The sequence below is a fragment of the Palaemon carinicauda genome, chromosome 24, assembly GCF_036898095.1.
Source record: "Palaemon carinicauda isolate YSFRI2023 chromosome 24, ASM3689809v2, whole genome shotgun sequence".
Taxonomy (NCBI): domain Eukaryota; kingdom Metazoa; phylum Arthropoda; class Malacostraca; order Decapoda; family Palaemonidae; genus Palaemon; species Palaemon carinicauda.
Genome location: NC_090748.1, coordinates 6584664 through 6605912, shown reverse-complemented (window position 1 = coordinate 6605912; position 21249 = coordinate 6584664). Strand labels below are relative to the sequence as shown.

The 21249-nt window shown below is 44.6% G+C and overlaps 1 long non-coding RNA gene across 1 annotated transcript in view; it reads right to left on the bottom strand.

Moving 5' to 3' along the window:
• Nucleotides 1–2401: 2401 nt before the first annotated feature.
• The window catches only part of LOC137617796 (uncharacterized), a 32218-nt gene continuing 13370 nt past the window's right edge, over nucleotides 2402–21249 (bottom strand). The window contains exons 2-3 of the long non-coding RNA XR_011039662.1: nucleotides 15916–16011; nucleotides 2402–2738 (exon numbers count right to left, since the gene is read on the bottom strand). This is a non-coding gene — a long non-coding RNA (uncharacterized lncRNA). The remainder of the gene's footprint in view (nucleotides 2739–15915; nucleotides 16012–21249) is intronic.

The window sequence follows — 21249 nt, the reverse complement described above, 5'->3', positions numbered from 1 at the left end:
AGGCCCTGCTGCTTCCTCCGGTGCCTTAGATGACCGCGGAGGTAGCAGCAGTAGGGGACTCAGCAGTACCAGCTGAACTCGGCTGAGTCCCTGGTTAGGCTGGAGGAACGTAGAGAGTAGAGGTCCCCTTTTTTGTTTTGTTTCTTGTTGATGTCGGTTACCCCCCAAAATTGGGGGAAGTGCCTTTGGTATATGTATGTATGGAAGATCGGTATAGTCCCGATGTATAATCAAACCTTGGAGAGTGATCGATTAAACTCCTCCTCCTCAAAATCTTTGAACACAAATGGAAATGCTTATTTGGAGTTTTCATGTGTCGCTTGAACCATTTTTTTTTCTTTCTAAAATTCTCCTCTTTTGGAAAACTACAAGCCAAAACAAAACTATTTAACGCACAATTGTGCATGCGTGCATGTGGGTGTGCACACTCTTACCAAGATATGGCTTGAATGTATAATACCCCATTATAAGAATTTCATTGTTGCTACTGCAACTTTTTACAAAATCTAATTAAGAGTATAACAACTGAAAGCACAAATCTAAATTATAACTTGAAATCACTACTTCTGCAAGATACAGGAGCACTGTGTCCCAAGTTAATAAGTGAGATGAACATACCACTTACATAAATTATTAAACAAAATGGTTTACTAGTTTTCTAGTACAATTCATGTATTGCATTGATTTTCATAATTAGTAAAAAAAAAAAAAAAAAAAAAAAAAATGTGCTAAAGTTATAGCGTACAGAATACATACTGATAAATTATAACCCATGGATTCAAAGTTTTGCAGAGTCTATAAGTGCATCCTTATGCAGAACATGAACTATGCATCCTTTAAGTTATAAAGTGAGCGCTTATGTCCTTCCGAAACACCCAAACACACACGCACAATTGTGGTAAAATATTTTTTTTGTTTTGGCTTGTAGTTTTCCAAAAGATGAGGATTTTAGAAAAAAAAAATGGGTTCGAGCGACACATGAAAACTTTTCTCCAAATAAGCATTCCCGTTTGTGTTCAAAGGATTTCGAGGAGGAGGATTTTGATCGATCACTCTCCAAGGTTTGATGATACAACGGGACTATACCGATCATATAGAATTTTAATTTCCTTTGAAAAAATGTGCTAAAGTTATAGTGTACAGAATACATACTGATAAATTGTAACCCATGGATTCAAAGTTTTGCAGTCTATAAGTGCATCCTTATGCAGAACATGAACTATGCATCCTTTAAGTTATAAAATGAGTGCTTATGTCCTTTCAAAATAATTATTCTACGAGTGATATCTCCACTTTATTAAACATCGTGAGCTACCGTGCTTTGGTAGGTCACACCCCAGGCGAGTGAGCTTTTTGCCCTACACACAGGTTGGCTTCACAAATACAGGAATAGGGCAGCCCCACCTATTAAACATCCTTGACACTAAGTCTAGATCACATTTCTTGATCTTCGCTACAATTAATGAGACAAAAGCTTGCTTTAGATCAAAGGAATTATTTAGTATAATATACTTTATATATTTATCTGGATTTGACAACCCTCTACTTTAAGAGTTAACCAAAATAAAGTAAATTAGGCGTCAGTGTTAATCTGTTTAAGGTTTTCTTATAATTATTATGTTTAAGGCTTGCTCATAATTATCAAGACAAAAATTTAACTAACAGTTCAGTGAGATTAGGTCTGTTAAGCAACTGAAAGTTTATATGGTTATGATTATCAAGACAAGCTTGATTGTAATTATCAAGACAATGTTTTGAAAGACTGCTGAATGTTAAATCTCATTAATATCATTAAGTAATTTTCTAAGCTTAGTTATATCTATTAAGACATTTATACTTTATTCATAATTGAATATCATTTGCTTCTCATTGTTGCTATCAGCAATTGACATTTCACATTGTCAAATATACATGTTAAATTGCTTTGTAGTAAGTTATATCGATTGATTTTGCCCAACAAAAAAAGCACAAACTTCAACTGTGTAAACTTAAAAACTTGTCAATTAACTTCCCTGACTGGATATTTTAATAAACTTCAGATACTCTGGTTACATTAACATTTTTGACAAAAAGTTATTTCAGTTACTACTGTACCAGTTTGTTTTGACATCTTTTTTAATCTTCATCTAACCTTTTAAACAGGATTTATGAACAAAAACTCAAATATATTACAATTGTAAGGTGTAAAGTTAACTTCAATATCTGGTAACATCAAAATGTGTTGGGCCTATTCAACATACACTAGAAATTGGGGATCAATGTCTCTCTTCTTAAGGAAACACACTGTTTTTGAAAACCTTGACCTAAGAGTATAAGAGAAGACTATCATAATGAAGCATTTGACCGTATATGGTAGCCTACCAGATGAAAGTTTTTACTTGATGTATTTCAAAATATATGAAAGTTTTTACTTGATGTATTTCAAAATATATCTAACACCTTAAAAAAGTACTATAAATTGAAAAAAAATTCAATGTAATCCAATTACTACATTAAAAAGTTAATACTCAAGACATGTATCAAGTAAAGTACTATTAATCATTTAAAGGGTATTGAAGTGCTGCAGAATATCCAGATCATAGAGCATTGTTTTTAGGAGCTTGAAATCAGGTTGTGCATTTTAGAGATTATAGCAAGCTATTCTTCAATTTGACTCCAAAGGGAACTTGAGATATTTAATTCGTAATGATTCAGCGGCTTCTGGAGATCATGTTGATGGATAGAAATTTATTTCTGACCTGTGAAAGAAAAAAATCACCATTACATAATTCCTTTTCTGCACATCCTGCTGGGCATTTTCCTAAGCTAATGTTATATATAGAAAAACATTTCTGAAACGTAAAAATCAAGATTTAATATTTAGCTTTCACCATTAAGTGTGGCGAATGCAGTTAAGCATAACAAAAATGGGATATCACAGGGTCAATCAGACTACCAATACCTTGGGCATTACTGTAACCGAGTTAGGGAGGGGGAGCTGACCAGTCACACTTTGGGTTGGGAACTATTGGGCATCACTTAAGCAACATTTATGACAAAATTAAGTTTGATTTACAGCCATTTATTAGATGTGTGCAGGAGGGTGTGTGTGAAGACCAATAGGCAAATAAAATATTTTAGGTTAAAGGTTATGCTCGAATGCTTTGTAATTTCCATGCGCAGTTAGGTTAGTCTGAAGATCCAGAGAAAGCTAAATTTTATTCCATCCCAACACAAACCCCATGAGAAAACTGTGGTTCCCCTTTTTTTGGGTGAAATAGGCTAAAGCACTTCCAATGGGTATTAACGTTGAATATCAGAATCACATAAAGTATCAGTCATTTAATTATAGTCTTAAAAGTAATATTTACAAATCCATCAACTAGCCTATCTTCTCATAATATAAAGACCTATTTATACCACCTTGCTATTACTGTATACTGAATGACTGACTAACCACCCCACATTCAGTCAATCAAAAGTTCATGACATTTGATTGACTAACATTTGGAATACAATTTTGACAAACTATTCATTATTCATGTGACTGGTTCTGCTTTGCCAATTACAAACTAATCCCATTAATCCAATGACATGTCCTATCCTAACTTTCTAATAAACATTATATCTAGTATTTCCTCTAGCATTTTCCACACAAATATTAGGAGGACTTATGATGCCTAAACACCTAATATCTATGCGGCATTTGTATGAGTCCACGATGTCTATTTGTTCTTTGCATAACTTACATTGATACAGTCATGTGACTAAAGATTCCTGTATAAATGTATGAGAAAAATAGCTCTAGCCAATATTGTAGAGTTAAAAGCATTAAAATGTGTTATTCAACTATCAACTTTATAATCAGAAACAAGCAAAGTAAATAAAGCAAGTGATAATTAAGAACACAGGACTGCAGTGATTCTGCTAATTCAACTAAAATGCTTATAAGACATCTAATATAACTCAAAATACAAGACTGATTTGTCCATTTTCAGACCAATATGACAAATTCGTAGATAATTTGTATTTTTCCTAACCATACAAACCTTAGCTATTCAAATAGGGTATTACTTTCGGCGTAGCTGAATGACGAGCCATTAGATTTTTAACGAGGGTTAACTACCCCTCGCTAGTTAGCGGGGGGTAGGCGAGGGGTAGCTAGCTACCCCTCCCCCCCTCACACACCGGTGAACTGATTCAATTCGCTTAGAGGTAGGACTTCACGGGGGACAGGGCTGGCGGGCAAGTATGATTAAATAGCTAAGGTTTGTATGGTTAGGAAAAATACAAATTATCTACGAATTTGTCATTTGTTCCGTAACCGAAATACAAACCACGCTTTTTGAATAGGGTGACTTAACCCTTAGGTAGGGTGGTAAGTCCCAGCCTTACTGGCTTTGGCTTTGCCCGGGAACTCAGAATCCGAGTGTGTAGCACTCGAGATAAGGAGTCCCTGCACCTCGCAAATCCCTTGCTCTGCAAGGAACGTGCAGCCTACGTAAGCTTGTGTGTGAAGGAATGAAGTGTGACTCGTCTTAGGAAGTTGACCTGGAATCCTTTAGATGGAATTCTAGGATAGGACGTTCCCAATACCACCTCGTCAGGGTATGGGGGACGCGACAGTATTATCTTAATACTAGGAACACAAGAAAGCATGGTTTACCTGCAGTGGTTTGAGGTCAGCTGTGCAGAGAACTCAGGATGCTGCTTTCCCCAAGAGAGGGGAGGATGAAGAAAAGAGTAAGGGCCAGGCATACTTTTTCATTCATGCAGACTAAAACCGGGTAACAATGCCCTCAACCTTCTGCTAATTGTCCATTAAGGAGCCTGAGGTTTAGACCAGCTGTTGTGCAGCCACCACAGGGCCGATAGAGAACGTATCGAGCCTCCTGTGGGTCACGTCCTGCAGGTAGTGGGCTGTGAAGGTCGTTTGACACTTCCAGACCCCAGCTTGTAGAACCTGCGTCACTGAGTAGTTTCTCTTGAATGCCAGGGACGTAGCAATGCCTCTGACATCGTGTGCTCTAGAGTGAATTGACGGAGGGGGGTCTGGATTCAGGGAATGGTGGATGACCCTGCGAATCCATGCTGAAATGGTGTTCTTAGTGACCCTCCTCTTCGTCCTTCCTGTGCTCACAAACAATGCTCGCACTCGAGGCCGGGCTGCAGCTGTTCTCTTAAGATAGAGCCTCAGACTCCTTACTGGGCACAGTAGGAGATGGTCTGGGTCATCTGTTACAGAACGGAGGCTCAAAATTCGGAAGGAGTCGAACCGTGGGTCCGGAATCCCAGGATTTTGAGTCTTAGCCACAAACTCAGGGACGAACCCGAACGTTACCTCCCCCATCCCCTTGAATGGGCGACGTCGTACGAGAGACCATGAAGTTCGCTGACTCGCTTGGCCGAGGCCAATGCGAGTAGGAACACCGTCTTCCAAGTCAGGCGACGATCAGAAGCCTGGCGTAATGGTTCGAACGGAGGTCTCTTAAGAGACTTGAGGACTCGAACCACGTTACATGGAGGTGGTCTCACTTCCGACTGAGGGCAGGTAAGCTCGTAGCTTCGTATGAGTAGAGAAAGTTTCACCAAGGAGGAAATGTTCATTCCTTTGAGCCTGAAGGCTAGGCTTAAGGCTGAGCGATAGCCTTTCACTGGAGAGACTGAAAGGCGCATTTCTTCCCGCAAATACACAAGAAACTCCGCTACTGCTGGAATAGTGGCATCGAGGGGAGAGATACCCCTTCCACGACACCAACCACAAAACACTCTCCACTTAGCCTGGTAGACCCCTGCTGATGACTTTCGCAGGTGCCGAGACATCCTTTCCGCACCTTGTTGCGAAAAGCCTCTCTCTGTGAGGAGATGCTGGATAGTCTCCAGGCGTGAAGCCGAAGCGATGCTACGGCTTTGTGGAAGATGTTGCAGTGTGGTTGCTTGAGTAGCTCGTGTTGCGGAGGAAGTTCTCTTGGGAGTTCTGTCAGGAGCTGCAGAAGGTCCGGGAACCACTCTGCATGATGCCATAGCGGAGCTATTAGAGTCATTGACAGGTTGACCGTATTCTGGTCTTGCTGAGCACCCTTCTCATCAGACAGAACGGTGGGAAGGCGAAAACGTCGATGTTGTCCCACCGTTGTTGGAAGGCATCTTGCCAGAGTGCCTTGGGGTCCGGGACTGGGGAACAGTACAGCGGAAGCTTGAAGTTCAAGGCTGTCGCGAACAGGTCCACCATCGGGGAACCCCACAAAGTCAGGACTTTGTTGGCTACTAGAGGATCCAAAGACCATTCGGTACTCACTATCTGCGATGCTCTGCTCAGACTGTTGGCGAGCACATTCCTTTTGCCCGGAATGAATCGAGCCGATAGTGGAATCGAGTGACTTCGGTCCATCTCAGTCTCTCTACTGCAAGATGGGATAGCTGTTGTGAAAAGGTACCTCCCTGCTTGTTGATGTAAGCCACTACTGTGGTGTTGTCGCTCATCACCACCACGGAGTGACCCGCCAGGGTTTGTTGGAACTGTTGAAGTGCCCGATATATGGCCTTCATCTCTAGCAGATTTATGTGGAGGCACTTTTCTGATTCTGACCATAGGCCTGAGGTCCTGTGGTTCAGAACGTGGCCCCCCCCACCCTTCTTTTGAAGCGTCCGAGAACATCATCAAATCCGGGGGGAGGACGAGAAGATCCACTCCCTTTCGGAGGTTTACGTCTGTCACCCACCACTGAAGGTCCGTCCGTTCCGCAGGACCCATAGGGACCACAATGTCCGGGGAATCGTGGCCTTGATTCCACCGGGACTTGAGCCGCCATTGCAGGGATTTCATCCTGAGGCGGCCGTTTGGAACTAGACGGCCCAAGGAGGAAAGGTGACCTAGGAGACGTAACCACGATTGGGCTGGAAGCTCTTCTCATCTGAGGAAAGGATCTGCGACTATCCTCAGCCTTGCTATCCTGTCGTCTGAAGGAAAGGCTTTGTGGAAATTGGTGTACAATATCATGCCTAGATATACCAGTCGTTGAGATGGAAGCAGAAAAGACTTCGAGATTTACCATGATCCCTAGATCTTGGCAAATTCCCAGAAGCTTGTCTCGGTGTCGAAGGGGGGTCGAGTCCGAGTCTGCCAGGATCAGCCAGTTGTCCAGATAACGGAGGAGACGGATGCTAATCCTGTGTGCCCACGAAGAGATCAGGGTGAACACTGGTGAATACCTGGGGTTCTGTGGAGACCAAAACACCACTTTGAACCGGTAGATCTTGTTGTCTAAGCTAAATCTCAAGTACTTCCTGGAAGACGGATGGATTGGGATCTGGAAGTACGCGTCCTTCAGAACCAGTGTACACATGAAGTCTTGCGGTCTCACTGCAAGTCTGACCGTGTCTGCTGTCTCCATGCTGAACGGAGTTTGTTTGACAAACTTGTTCAGAGCTGAGAGGTCAATGACTGGTCTCCAGCCTCCAGACGCCTTCTTTACAAGAAAGAGTCAACTGAAGAAGCCTGGGGAGCCGTCGACGACGACCTGGAGAGCATCCTTCTTCAGCATGGTCTCGACTTCTGCCAGTAGGGCTAGCACCTTAGCCGATCCCATGGCATAGGAGCTCAACGACACTGGATTCGCTGTCAGGGGAGGAAGAGATGTTATGAACGGGATGCGATACCCCTGACTGATCACGGAGATCGTCCATGAATCGGCCCCGAGTTGCTGCCACCTGAATGCGCATCTTTTTAGGCATCCCCCCACTGGTTGACATGCAGGGGGATTGCCAATCCTAGCGTTTGCAGTCTCGGCCGCTCCCTCTAGGATTCTTGCCTCCCCTGGAGGACTTTTTGCCCTTCTTGTCTCTGACAGGAAAGGGCTGCTGCTTGGACACCATCGTCTTTGCTGCCGCTGCCGGTTTCATCATCTTGGACTGGCGAGGTTGTTGAGGTGCTGGAGGTTTGTAGGGCTTTGTTGTAAGAGCCCTTTGGAGAAGAGAATTCTGGTTCGATTTTCTCCACCTCTCAGCCGCCTGTTCCACATCTTTGGGCTCAAATAAACTCTTTCCCAGGAGGGAAGTGTGTCTGACCTTGCAGACATCCACGGCTGGGACCTTCGAGTGGAACCTCTCGGTCACCGCATCACGTCGCTTCAGGATTGAGTTTGGCCACAAGTTCGAGACTTGGTGGGCCAGAAACTCAATGGTGCGTGTGCCCGAAAGGAGGAAGGTCTTCAAGGCCTTCCTGGTGCTCTCCTTGGACAGATCCTCGGATCGCAGCAGGATGCCCAGAGACCCCAGCCAGACATCCAGCCACGAAGTGGCCTGCATGGCATACTTTGCGACCTTCTCCTGACTCAGGATCTCTGTTGCCGAAAATGTCACTTGCCGGCTGGAGTATCTCTCAAGAGAAACTCCCCTGGTAAGCTCTTCCACAGAGTGGTGGAGTGGAAGAGCTAAACAAGACTCCTCCATGATCTCAAAATACCTCCTCTGTTGGACACGAGGAGGTGGGAGGAGCTTGTTGCCAGCAGTGGAACGGCTGGAGGAGGCGAGCTCGGAGAGCTGGCCCTCAACCTTATCCCTGGCACTTTTCATCCCCTTGGGACCAAGGCAAAGCCACACTGGCCTTAGTGGGTTTCTGAGTGCCAAAGACTCGGTCCAGGACCGTGTCCTTGCCCTCACGAGGGGCGATCTCAGGGTCCTTGAACCCGTTGAGATGCCTCATCAGAGTCTAGACTTGCCAGAAGGCATGTTCTGACTCTTGCTGCTCTCCTCCTGGTGAACTGGCAGCAAAGTCTCCTGTCCCCAGATGCTCTACTTGGGGGGAAATGTGGACGTTCTCCTGGGGTCTCGCTGGCTCTGGTCGAATCCTGGAAGAAGACTTTGGGATAGTTTTCGAGTCCTTTGGTTCCCTTCTAGGAGCGATGCAGGACTCCAGCAACGAAGTCTGAGGGCTCTTCTCCGCCCCAACACGGGACGATTCTCCTACTCGCGGTGGGGTTTCTCCCATTGGTGAGGTGGGAGAAGGTCTCACCTCAGTAGATTCTCCTGAGGACGGAAAAGCTTCGTCCACAGGAGAAGGAGAAAACGTGTGTGTGGGGGAGGAAGCCTTCCTTACGGACTTCTTAGGAGCCAGTTTGACCCTGGGAGAAGTCATCACGATCTCTACTCCTCTCTTCCTCTTCAGTGGGGTCAGAGCTGCCGTTGGTTTGAGACCCACATCAGCGAAGGCAGGCTTAACAGCCTGGACGACAGTTCTGATAAGGGACCCAAACCATGGCTACTTACTGACAGACGCAGTGTCAGAGACTCTCGCTGGAGGGAAGGGGATCGGGCGATCCTTCGGAATAGATACCACAGGGCCTGTCTGAAAAGAAAGGGAAGAAGATTGGTGCCTAGGCCTCTCTGAAGACCTCCCCTCATCCTGCAAGCATGCTGTTCTGCACTTGCAGTGTGTGTGTGTGTGTGTGTGTGTGTGTGTGTAGAAGATGACCTGACTGCTCTCGCTCCTGAAGACTCGCTAGGATGCTCGCGTTGCGAAACCTGGAGGGAATCGCGCTTGGGCTCGCACTGGCGTTCGCACGATGGAACAATCCCAGGTTCGCGCACGTGTGCGCGGAGATGGAGACGCGGGGGAGAGTGTTGACGACCAGGAGAACGACAGCGCATAGGCGAACGACGGAGCGCAGGCGAGCGATGGCGCACAGGAGCGCAGGCGAGCGATGGCGCACAGGAGCGCAGGCGAGCGATGGCGCACAGGAGCGCAGGCGAGCGATGGCGCACAGGAGCGCAGGCGAGCGATGGCGCACAGGAGCGCAGGCGAGCGATGGCGCACAGGAGCGCAGGCGAGCGATGGCGCACAGGAGCGCAGGCGAGCGATGGCGCGCAGGGCGAGCAGGTGAGCGACTGCGCACAGGTGAGGTTGCGCGTGGGCGCGCAAGTGATCTTCTGCGAGCAGGCTCGTGGGCGCGTAGGCGTGCTGGAGAGTGGTGCCGCGCAGGCGATGGGGCGCGTGGACGCGCCGGAGATCGCTGGCGTGCAGGTGCGCGATCTGGAGAAGACAGATGGGGCGCAGGATGAGCGGGCTTAGAAGCGCGTGAAGGAAACTGCTCGTGGGCGCGTCGTGTCCCGTCCACCTCCGGAAGGGCGCACGGTAGGAGCTGGAACCTGTGGGCGCTAAGGTGACTGAGCGCGATGGCGCGTAGGCAGGGGTTGACGAAAGGGCGAGTTCCGAGGGCGCGCAGGTGAACGCCGGCGAGAAGGCGAAGGATGAGGCTTCCTTCCTACGCCCCGATCCGAAGATCGTGGGCGCGCGGGCAAGCGATGGCGCGCAGGGGAAGTTCGCTGGTGAGCTGGATATCGTGGGCGAGCTGGAGATCGTGGGCGTGCAGGAGATCGTGGGCGCGTAGGGCGCATATCAGGATCAGGGCGCGCAGATGTGTACTGGCGAGGAGGAGATCGCTGACGCGCGGGAGAGCGCTTGCGAGCAGGAGAGCGCTGACATGTCGACTCTGCCATAGGAGATCGCTGGCGCATTGTTTCCGGCACAGGATGACACTCAGCAACAGCAGGAACAGGAGAAGGCTTGCGCGTAACTCGCGCAGGAGATTGTGGGCACACAGGTAAAACCTGGCACTTAAGGGACTTGCTCACATTGTGAGACAAGCCCTTTTGCCCCGAAGAGACCGGTGCCCATTGGATAACGGGGTGCGAGGGCGTCCACTGCGCATCAGCTGCCACAAACGGTGAAGGAGGATCAGCAGGACTGGCAGGCGTAGGAGATCGCGATCGATCTGCAGAGGTGTCCAGAGATGCGGCTGCAACGGTCGACTCACAAGGAGGATCCTCTGTGGGGGACGGCGAGGGCGAGGAGCCTAAGAGGCGCCTTCTAACTCCCTTGTGGGGAGAAGGAAGACCTCTACGGCGAAGAGGAGGGCGAGCCTTGCGACGGATACGTCCTCTGGGAGCAGGAACACCATCGTCGGTCCTCCGAAGAGGAGTCTGTCAGTGAACTCCCCCGAGGGGGAGAATCACCTGCAGGAGAGACCGTTGGACTCAGCTCCTTCCTCGAAGGATGTTCGGAGGGGGGGAACTGAGCCTTCAGCAACATCAGCACCCAAGGCAGGGGTTTGACCCGACCCGTCGGAAGCCTCTGCCACAACAACGTCGACGATAGACAGAGGGTCAACCTCCGCTATCACCGGCGACTGTTTGACAGCTGCGCCCAACTGGATCAAGTCAAAGAGGGCTTCCCTGGAGGGCGAACCCTTAAGCTCCAAGGAAGCCCAAAGCTGCAATAAATCATCATTATAAACAGAAAAGGAAACATAAATCCTCCCCCGGAGGAGGAGGAGGACCTGCCTCACTATGGGAGGCAACTCCCTCTCCCGAACCCCAAGATCGGTCAACAAAAGAACGGCCTACGCTACCACTCGACAGCCTCTCACGAGAGCTTCAGAGGAGGTTCAGGCAACGGAGGAAGAGTCCTTGGAATTTTCCTTCTTCAAGAAAACCCTTGAAGGTAAAAGATCCCGCTTAGACTACTTCTTCCGTCGCCGGGAAAACCTCTCCCACTGGGAGGTAGACCACTCCCTGCACACTTTATCCTTATCACACCGTTGACCTCTGCAGAACGGACACAAGGTGTGAGGGTCTGTCTCGACCGCCGACATATAAGTCCCACAAGGGCGGTCGGGTAAACCAGGGCATTTCCGCATGAAAAGGAGAGAGGCCAACTTCCAAACACACAAACTGAAAGAGAAAGCAAAAAAGATTAAGGCTGTCAATGCGAGGGTGAGAGCAGACACGTCTGACCATCACCTGAGCCAAAAGCTAAGTAAATCAGTTCACCGGTCTGTGAGGGGGGAGGGGTAGCTAGCTACCCCTCCCCTACCCCCCGCTAACTAGCGAAGGGGTAGTTAACCCTCGTTAAAAATCTAATGGCTCGTCATTCAGCTACGCCGAAAGTAATACCACATTTAAATAGCGTGGTTTGTATTTCGGTTACGGAACAAATGGTTCATCATATTAAGTAATATTACACATTTATTACCCAGACAAAAAAAATAAAACATTTTGCATCCAAGGACTAATAATTATTAAATAGCATATCAGTCTATAAAATATCCTCATATATATAAAAAGTCTTACTCTAATACAGTAATGATTAAGATAACATTGCCTTGAAGATAAGAACTATTTTCCTCAATTTTAGAATTGTCTTGATTGATTGATTGATTGATTTAAAGTTTTCAGACATCCTGGAATTGTCTTGAAATCACCGACAAATCCAAACTTTGTGCATAAATGTCCCAACAATACACTTAAATCATGTCATTCCTATGAAAATCTACTAGATAATTAATTCTACCTAAACTAATTGATATCTTGACCCTTTGACTAATCAATCTTGCATAAAAAAATCTTAATCCACTAAGTTGAATTCCCTTACTCCACAGAATATTATATCCTGCTTCTACTCCTTCACTAGCCAATACTTAGGATAAGGACTAATTATCCTACTTGATCTATTGGTCAACTTACCGGTATATATTAATCTATCGCCAAACCTTTCCTTTTTTTTTTTTTTTTTTTACCAAATGTCTTGATCAGTTGCGTAACCTATCCTGTTATAATTAACTGGCTAGATAGAGTATCATATCACACTGCCTAACATCCTGAAGCTAATCAAACAAGTATTAAGTTCCTTTGTTTTGTAGATTCAACAGATTCTGAACTCTTCCATATCAATATATGTACGCACTAAAATTTATATTAAACTTATCCGTTAAGATTTACCTCAAGGATTTGATATCAAGCATTGTCCTATGAATTTGTGATGTCTAAACAAGCAAGATGTTCTCACATTTTATTATCATTATTATTATCATTACTAGCCAAGCTACAATCCTAGTTGGAATCGCAAGATGCTATAAGCCCAAGGGCTCCAATAGGGAAACTAGCTCAGTGAGGAAAGGAAATAGGGAAATAAATAAATGATGAGAATAAATTAACAATAAATCATTCTAAAAACAGTAACGTCAAAACATATCCTATATAAACTAAAAACGTCAAAAACAGTTATGTCATATATAAACTATGAAAAGACATGTCAGTCTTGTCAACATAAAAACATTTGCTCCAACTTTGAACTTTTGAAGTTCTACTGATTCAACTACCCGATTAGGAAGATCATTCCACAACTTGGTAACAGCTGGAATAAAACTTCTAGAATACTGTGTAGTATTGAGCCTCATGATGGAGAAGGCTTGGCTATTAGAATTAACTGCCTGCCTAGTATTACGAACAGGATAGAATTGTCCAGGGAGATCTGAATGTAAAGGATGGTCAGAGTTATGAAAAATCAAATGTAACATGCATAATGAACTAATTGAACGACGGTGCCAGAGATTAATATCTAGATCAGAAATAAGAAATTTAATAGACCGTAAGTTTCTGTCCAACAAATTAAGATGAGAATCAGCAGCTGAACACCAGACAGGAGACCAATACTCAAAACAAGGTAGAATGAAAGAATTAACACACTTCAGAATAGATTGATAACCGAAAATCTTGAAAGAATTTCTCAATAAGCCAATTTTTTGTGCAATTGAAGAGACAGACATAATGTGTTTCTCAGAAGTAAATTTGCTGTTGAGAATCACACGTAAAATTTTAAAAGTCATGAAAATTTAAAGAAACATTATCAATACTGAGATCCGGATGTTGAGGAGCCACCGTCCTTGACCTACTTACAATCATACTTTGGGTTTTTTAGGATTCAACTGCATACCCCATAATATGCACTATGCACTAATTTTGGCTAAATCTCTATTGAGGGATTCACCAACCCCAGATCTACATTCAGGGGATGGAATTGATGCAAAGAGAGTAGCATCATCTGCATATGCAACAAGCTTGTTTTCTAGGCCAAACCACATGCCATGTGTAAATAGTATGAAAAGTAATGGGCTAAGAACACTACCCTGTGGAACACCGGATATCAGATTCCTATACTCACTATGGTGCCCATCAACAACTACTCTGAGATCTATTACTTAAAAAAATCAATAATAATGCTAAGAAACGACCCACCCACTCCCAACTGTTTCAGTTTGAAAATAAGGGCCTCATGATTAACACTGTCAAAGGCAGCACTAAAATCAAGGCCAATCATACGAACTTCCTGACCACAATCAAGAGATTTCTGTCCAGCATTGGAGATTATAAGAAAGGCATCACATGCTCCAAGGCCTTTACGAAAACCAAATTGGAAACTAGGGAGTAGATGATTACCTTCAGCAAACCTATTAAGACATTTTGCCAGAAGACGTTCAAAAAGTTTAGATAATATGGGAGTTATGGAAATTGGGCGATAATCAGTGGGCCTTGAGCTACCACAAACACATTTACATAGAGGAGTAACATTACCAATTCTCCAACAAGTGCTAAAAGCTCCTCTTCTTGCTAACTTGCGCAAAATAACAGATAACTTTGGAGCTAAGAAATCTGCTGTCTTTATAAAAAACAAGGGAAAAATACCATTTGGGTCTACACCTCCATAAGCATCAAGGTCCATCAACAGAGCTTTAATCTCACGAGATTGAAAAGCTAAACTAGTTAGTTTAGCCTCAGGAAAACAGAAATGAGGAAGTTCAAGTTTTTCATTACTCTGTTTACTGTCAAAAACATCATCCAAAAGGGTTGCCTTTTCCTTTGGACAGTGAGTAACTGAGCCATCTGGTTTAAGTAAAGGAGGAACTGTTGCATCTACACCAAAGATTGCAGATTTAAGGGTAGACCACCATTTGTTCCTGAGTTGTACCAGAAAGGGTTTCTTTTATGGTTAAATTATACTCCTTTTCAGTTGAGGCATAAACTCTGAGCAAAAGCTCGAAGCTGAGTATAGTTGTTCCAGGCCAAATTTGATCTGTTACCCTTCCAAAGATGATAGGCCTCCTGCTTCTCCAAATAAGCACGTCTACAATCATCATTGAACCGCGGTTTGTCCTTCACTTGGTACCTTAGCACACGAGAAGGGAAATGCCTATCAAGGGCCTCATGATTAACACGGTCAAAGGCAGCACTAAAATCAAGGCCAATCATATGAACTTCCTGACCATAATCAAGGGATTTCTGTACAGCATTAGAGATTGTAAGAAGGGCATCACATGCTCCAAGGCCTTTACGAAAATCAAATTGCAAACTAGGGAATAGATGATTACCTTCAGTAAACCTATTATGACGTTTTGCCAGAAGACGCTCAAAAATTTAGATATGGGAGTTATGAAAATTGGGCGGTAATCAGTCTTACTGGTCGTTGAATTGAAGCAAACTAAACTTACATTTAATGAAATGAAAGCTGTCAAATTCAAACCAACACAAAATAAACTGATCCAACAAGTAAATATACAACACATTAAAAAAAAAATTCCAAATGAACAAGTAGTCAATAACAAAGATATATGAACAAGGGCTACCTGGTAATTTACCAGTTAACTAGCTAAAACCTAATTTTGCTTTAATTCTGAAGTACATACTGTACTTGAATCTCTAAATTAATGAAATGGGGCATTTATTCTTTTAAGTAAAAGAGCAAATTTTTCAAGAAAAAATAGGCATTGCCAGTTTCTTGCTTACAAGCCACAAAAACTATCTTGAATTTTGTATATCAACTTCATATGGAGCTTCTGCAATGAGGTTAACAAAGGCATTTAAAATACAGTACATCTTTTAGTTACAAAATTCAATTATAATTGATAAACATGCTTACCATCTCACTAAACTACTATACGTAATTTTTCAAACCCACCACAAACTAGGATATAGTCATGGATTTTATAATTATTTAAACAGAAACTAGCCTAATGGTAGAACAAGATTTTATTCCTTATGTACTCTTTAGGAATTGCCTTTAACTTTGTAAATGTTATAATGCTTGTACAGTATTATTCTTACCTTAAAGACTAAAGCTGCTCCACACGGACGTAAATTGTATCAATCATGTTCAGTTTGTTAAGTCTCCCAAAGCTCTAAATTTAAGGCATACTGTACCTGTAAAAAAAAATGGAACAAAATTATAGATTTCAGAGTAGACGATTATTTAAAGTGGTTTTAACAAGCATTACCATATGTAGCCATTTTGCAAAATGTGGATAATACAGCTCCAACTTTGGGATTGAGCCTCCTAAGCTTTATATTCAATTTACTAGCAATTCTACTACAAATTTAAAAGTGTCTGGGTCCTTAAACATTTACATTTGAATAATTTCTTGAGCATAGTTGATTACTTTATAAATTCAAATTTGTGAGTGACACCTAACCCCAAAAATCAAATTGCAATGCTTATTATTGCTCTTTCCAAAAGTTTTGAAGATTGAAACATGAAAGAAATTATATAAAGATGGCCAATAACATGACAAATTTGGAGGTAATTTGTGTTTTTCCTAACTACAGTACATGAGCTGGGTATATTGTTCAAGCATAGCTAAATTCTAACCATAAACTTTTGACGTGAGGTGCTAATGACCCTCCGCTAGTTAGCAGGGGGATAGACCGGCAACCTTGCTCACACACTTACCCAGTGCGCTACATCACTTTTGATTGCAGGCAGGACAAGTATGAGTCAAGCGTTTAAGTTTGCGTAGTTAGGAAAAATACAAATTACTTCCAAATATAAAACCTTTTACTAATGACTCTCCCCCTTAGGTGGGTGGAAGTTCAAAACTCAACAGGTTGGGAACTTGACCTGGGGTGTACTGAGCTCATTCAAGCGAGTGTGTTGCCCTGACATCTCGTGAACTTTCCACCTGGTAAACAGGAAAGTTGACACCCTGGTGAATGAGTGAAAACTAAGCACTGACCTGGCCAGGTAAGAATAAAGCATGATGAATATGCCTTCATACTTAAACCTAGACACTAGGCCAGGTAAGAATAAAGCATGATGAATATGCCTTCATACTTAAACCTAGACAATACCAGACTCCCCTCACAGGGAGTATGGGGACAACTAAATGTGTATATTCCAGACCACAATGGAAATGGTATTTACCTGAACTTGGAGGTAGGCCAACTTGAAGAGTCATCCAGATGCTGTGCTCTGTAAGGAGAAGATGAAGGAAGATAAGGCTAGTCATTCTATCCATTCATACGAGACTAACACCAGGTAACACCTGCCCTCAACAGACTGCTACTTGTCCTGTAAGGGAACTTAAGTAGTTATACCACTTGTTAAGCAGCCACCATAGGACCCAGAGAGAAGGTATCAAGGCTCATGTGGGTTACATCTTGGAGGTAATGGGCTGTAAAGGTGGTCTAACATCGCCAGATATCCGCTTGTGGGGCTTACGCCACAGAAGTTCTGTTTCAACACTAGGGACATGCTTATTGCCCTAACGTCATGAGACCATGTTGTGGAGAGTCAGGTTTTGGGGTGCAATAGATGACCTGTTGAATCCAGGCAGAGATAGTATTCTTTGTAACTATCCTTTTGACCCTGCTAGTGCTAACGAGCAAACGTTTGACATGAGGGTGCACTTGAGATATCGCCTTAGTGCACTCACAGGACACTAACAGCTGATCAGAATCTTTGGTTATATTATGGAAACTTTAAATCCGGAAGGGCCTGAACCTAGAGCCCGCTACAGGCAGATTACAAGGCTTGGCTACAAACTCAAGTGATGAAGCTGAGGGTTACCTGCCTCCATCCCCTTGAATGGGCAATGTTGTAGGAAACACTATGCAACTCACTGACCCTCTTAGCAGAGGCATGGGAAAGAAGGTAAACAATCTTCAGTGACTAGTCACGATCGGAGGCTTGATATAGCAGTTCATAGGGCGCTCCTTTCAGAGAATGTAAAACATGTACGTATTGTATTCCAAGGAGGTGGTCTAACTTCTGACGGGGGCATTAAGTTCAAAACTCTGCATGAGGAGAGAATTTCGTTGGAGGAAACCAACTCTGTATAATCTAAAGACAAGGCTTAAGTCTGAGTGATAGCCTTTCACTGCTGAGACGATTGTTCTGCTCCCTGAGATATAACAGAAACTTCTATCACCGGGATAGTGGCAGCCACAGAATATAGGCAACTTTGCATGGTTCACGGCAACAGACTACTTTCAGAGATATCCAGACATCCTTTTCACCACTATGTAAAATGCTTCTCTGCAAGAGATGCTGGATAACCTCCAAAAGTTAAGTCGTAGGGAAGTGACTGCATCGCGCTATGTGTGTGTGTGCGGATGCTGAAGGTGGACGAGATACCATTCTGATTGCTGCTACATAGGAGCTAGCAGGGTCATCGATAGATCTTGCGATGCTCTCACTTTGTTGAGGAGTCTCCTCATTAGACAGAAAGGGGGAACATGTAGATGTCCAGGTTGTCCAAGGATGTTGGAAGCATTCTGTAAAGATGCCTGGTAATCTGGTATTGGTGAGCAATACACAGGAAGCTTCTGGATGAGAGATGTTATGACCAGGTCTATTATTGGCAAACCTCACAAAGTTGGGACTTCATTGGCTATCCGAGCATGTAAAGACTATTCGGAGCCAATTATTCTCTCCCTGCTCAGTTTATCCGCAAGGATGTTTTTCTTGCTCGGAATGAATAAGGCCAACTGGGCGATCGAATTGTCTTACGTCCATCGGAGTATTTCAATGGCTAGTTGGTAGAGTAGCTGTGAAAAAGTACCACCTTGTTTGTTTAGATATGCCACTACTGTTGTGTTATCACTCAACACCACAGTGTGACCTGAAAGGAGCTGTTGGAAGTACTCGAGGGCTAGAAAGGATACTATAATCTCTAGTAGTTTTATGAGGCACTGCCAGTCGGCATCAGACCACAGTCTGGAGGTCATGAGCTGCAGCAGGTAACCCCCCTACACTTTTGACGTATCTGTGAAGAGCATAAAATCCAGAGGGGGAGCGAGGAGGTCTATCCCCTGAGAAGGTTGGTATTTGCTACCCCATTAACTCAGGTCAATTCTGTTCCAATGCTACCAGAACCCATAGGTCCGGATGATCCCTGTGTTGCAACCATAAGGATTTTATTGCCACTGTAGAGATCAAATGTGCAGATGGCCATTGGGTACCAGACACTCCAGAGGTGTCAGATGTTCCAACAGGCAAAGCCACAGATATGCTTGTAGTGAGTCTTGTGAAAGAAGGGATGGGCAACTTCCTTGAACCTAGCCTTTCTGGTTTGTGACAGAAAAACTATGCATTTTTGGGTGGGTATTCATATCCTGAGGTAGACTAGTTCTTGTGCAGGTTGGAGAGAGGACGTTCGAAATTTATAGCGATCCCCACATCGAGACGAAAAGCGAGAAGTTTGTCGGTGTAGGAGAATGATCTCCACAAAGTCTGCAAGAATCAACCAATTGTCTAAATAGCAAGGGAGACGAATGCTGTTGACATGGGCCCAGGTTGATACTAGGGTGGACAGGCTAAAGCACAACACCTGGAACTGGTACAGCCTCTTGAAGGATGAATCCTAGGTATTTCCTCGATAAAGGATGGATCGGAATCTGGAAATGCAGGATTTTAAAGTCCTTTGGTCTGACAGCCAGTCTTACCTTTTTTGCCATCTCCATCTTGAACAGAGTTTGCAGGAAAAAAAAAAAAAAAAAAAAAAAAAAACTGTCCAGAGCAAGTGTGTCTGACTGGTCTCAAGCCTCTAGATGCCTTCTTTAAAAGAAACTAGACTGTAGGGGGCAGGGGACCCATTGTGGACCTCTCGAAAAGCGTCGTCCTCCGACAAGGTTTGCCGCTGCGTCGTGGCCAACAACAAGCCTGTAAGTGAACCAAGAGCACCTTTCCGTGTTTCTGGGACATCAGGAAAAGACCAGTTCTTTTCATATCCTTCTGCTCTTGAGGCTTAGCCGCGAAGGAAGCAAGAAGTGGAAGTCTCCTTTCAAGGATCCCCTGCTGGCTGCAAAACCTACCGGGGGGGCCATGGCGGCATACAGGGCTCCGAGGATGGAGCGGATAGTTTGGCTCGTATGAACTTCATAGCGAACAAGCGGTAGCTATTCTTAAACGAGACCTCCCTAGGCAACCTTATAACCTGCTCATTATCATATGCAAGTTACCCCCCTATAGGAAGCGTCTGCTTCGCTTCTTTGTCGGCTTGCTTGGGATAATACAAAATCTCTCCAAAACTGGATCAGGCTGATTACGGGAAGCCTGAGTCTATATACCTCTGGTACCTAGACAAGCGACCCAGAGGCGAAGGAGGATTCGAAGGAGGAGGAGGAGAATCATGCCTGGAGACAGTATTCCTAAGCCTATGATCCACAGGTGGGCTGAAACTTCCAGGAGATCCAGGCACCGTGAGAGGGATAGCAATAGGTCAAGAAGGAACTGCTAGTAGCGGCGCTGGAACCGAGTTAATAATGGAACCGAGTTGATAACTGACTGTTTCACAGCCTTCACTAGCTCAAGGAACCATGGGGCATCCTCCTCGATAAGAGAGCTGCAGGATCTCTTAGGAGCGAGCGCTCGCACACTAGTCACGAGCAACTGCTTCTCTTGGCATTCAGAACGCTCACCGGGAGAGAAGCAATCAGACATTCGTCAGCAGTAGGAGCTCGCCTGCCTACTTCACCTGCTCCTGGATGGAGAATGCATAACAACGCTCATGACTCCCCTGCCCAAATAAGGACTGACTGTTTACAAGCCGAAGCAAAGAAGAGGCATGTGAGTACTCTTAAGAGAACCTGCAAGAAACTTGCAATTAGCCTTGTGTGTGTTTGTGAAGCATGCACGCTTGGATGGGGATGAGGAAGTAAAAGGTGGCTTGTTCTTGAATGCCTCTGCCATTGCTGGTGAATGCTATAACTCGCCAACGCTGCCTCCAAAAGGGGTACACACACGAGGTGGGGCCCCGGAGGGAACCGCAGTCATGAGACTCATGGTGCCTTAAAGGCACTGTGGAAGAGGTTCTGACTACAGGGAGTCGACAGTTATGTTCACCACAGAGCACCAGAGCTCCTAAGAGCTGGAGCAAGGCATCGATGAATAATACTGTACCTACTTTCAACACACTCATGGAGAGGACCACAAGTGAGGAAGCCCTCTCACCTTGGCGAAAAGGGCAATGAACAGCAAGTTCAGTAAGCTAAGAAAGCTCAGCATACGCCCTCATACCAGGGGGATTGCCAGTATGGATGGGACCTGCCACCACCAACTCATGTGGGCAAGGATTTGGAGAAGACGTCTTAGCTAAGGGCACAAGACCTGTTGAAGGGAACACCATTCCAGAGTCGTGGAGGGAAGCCCGTGGACAACTTGAT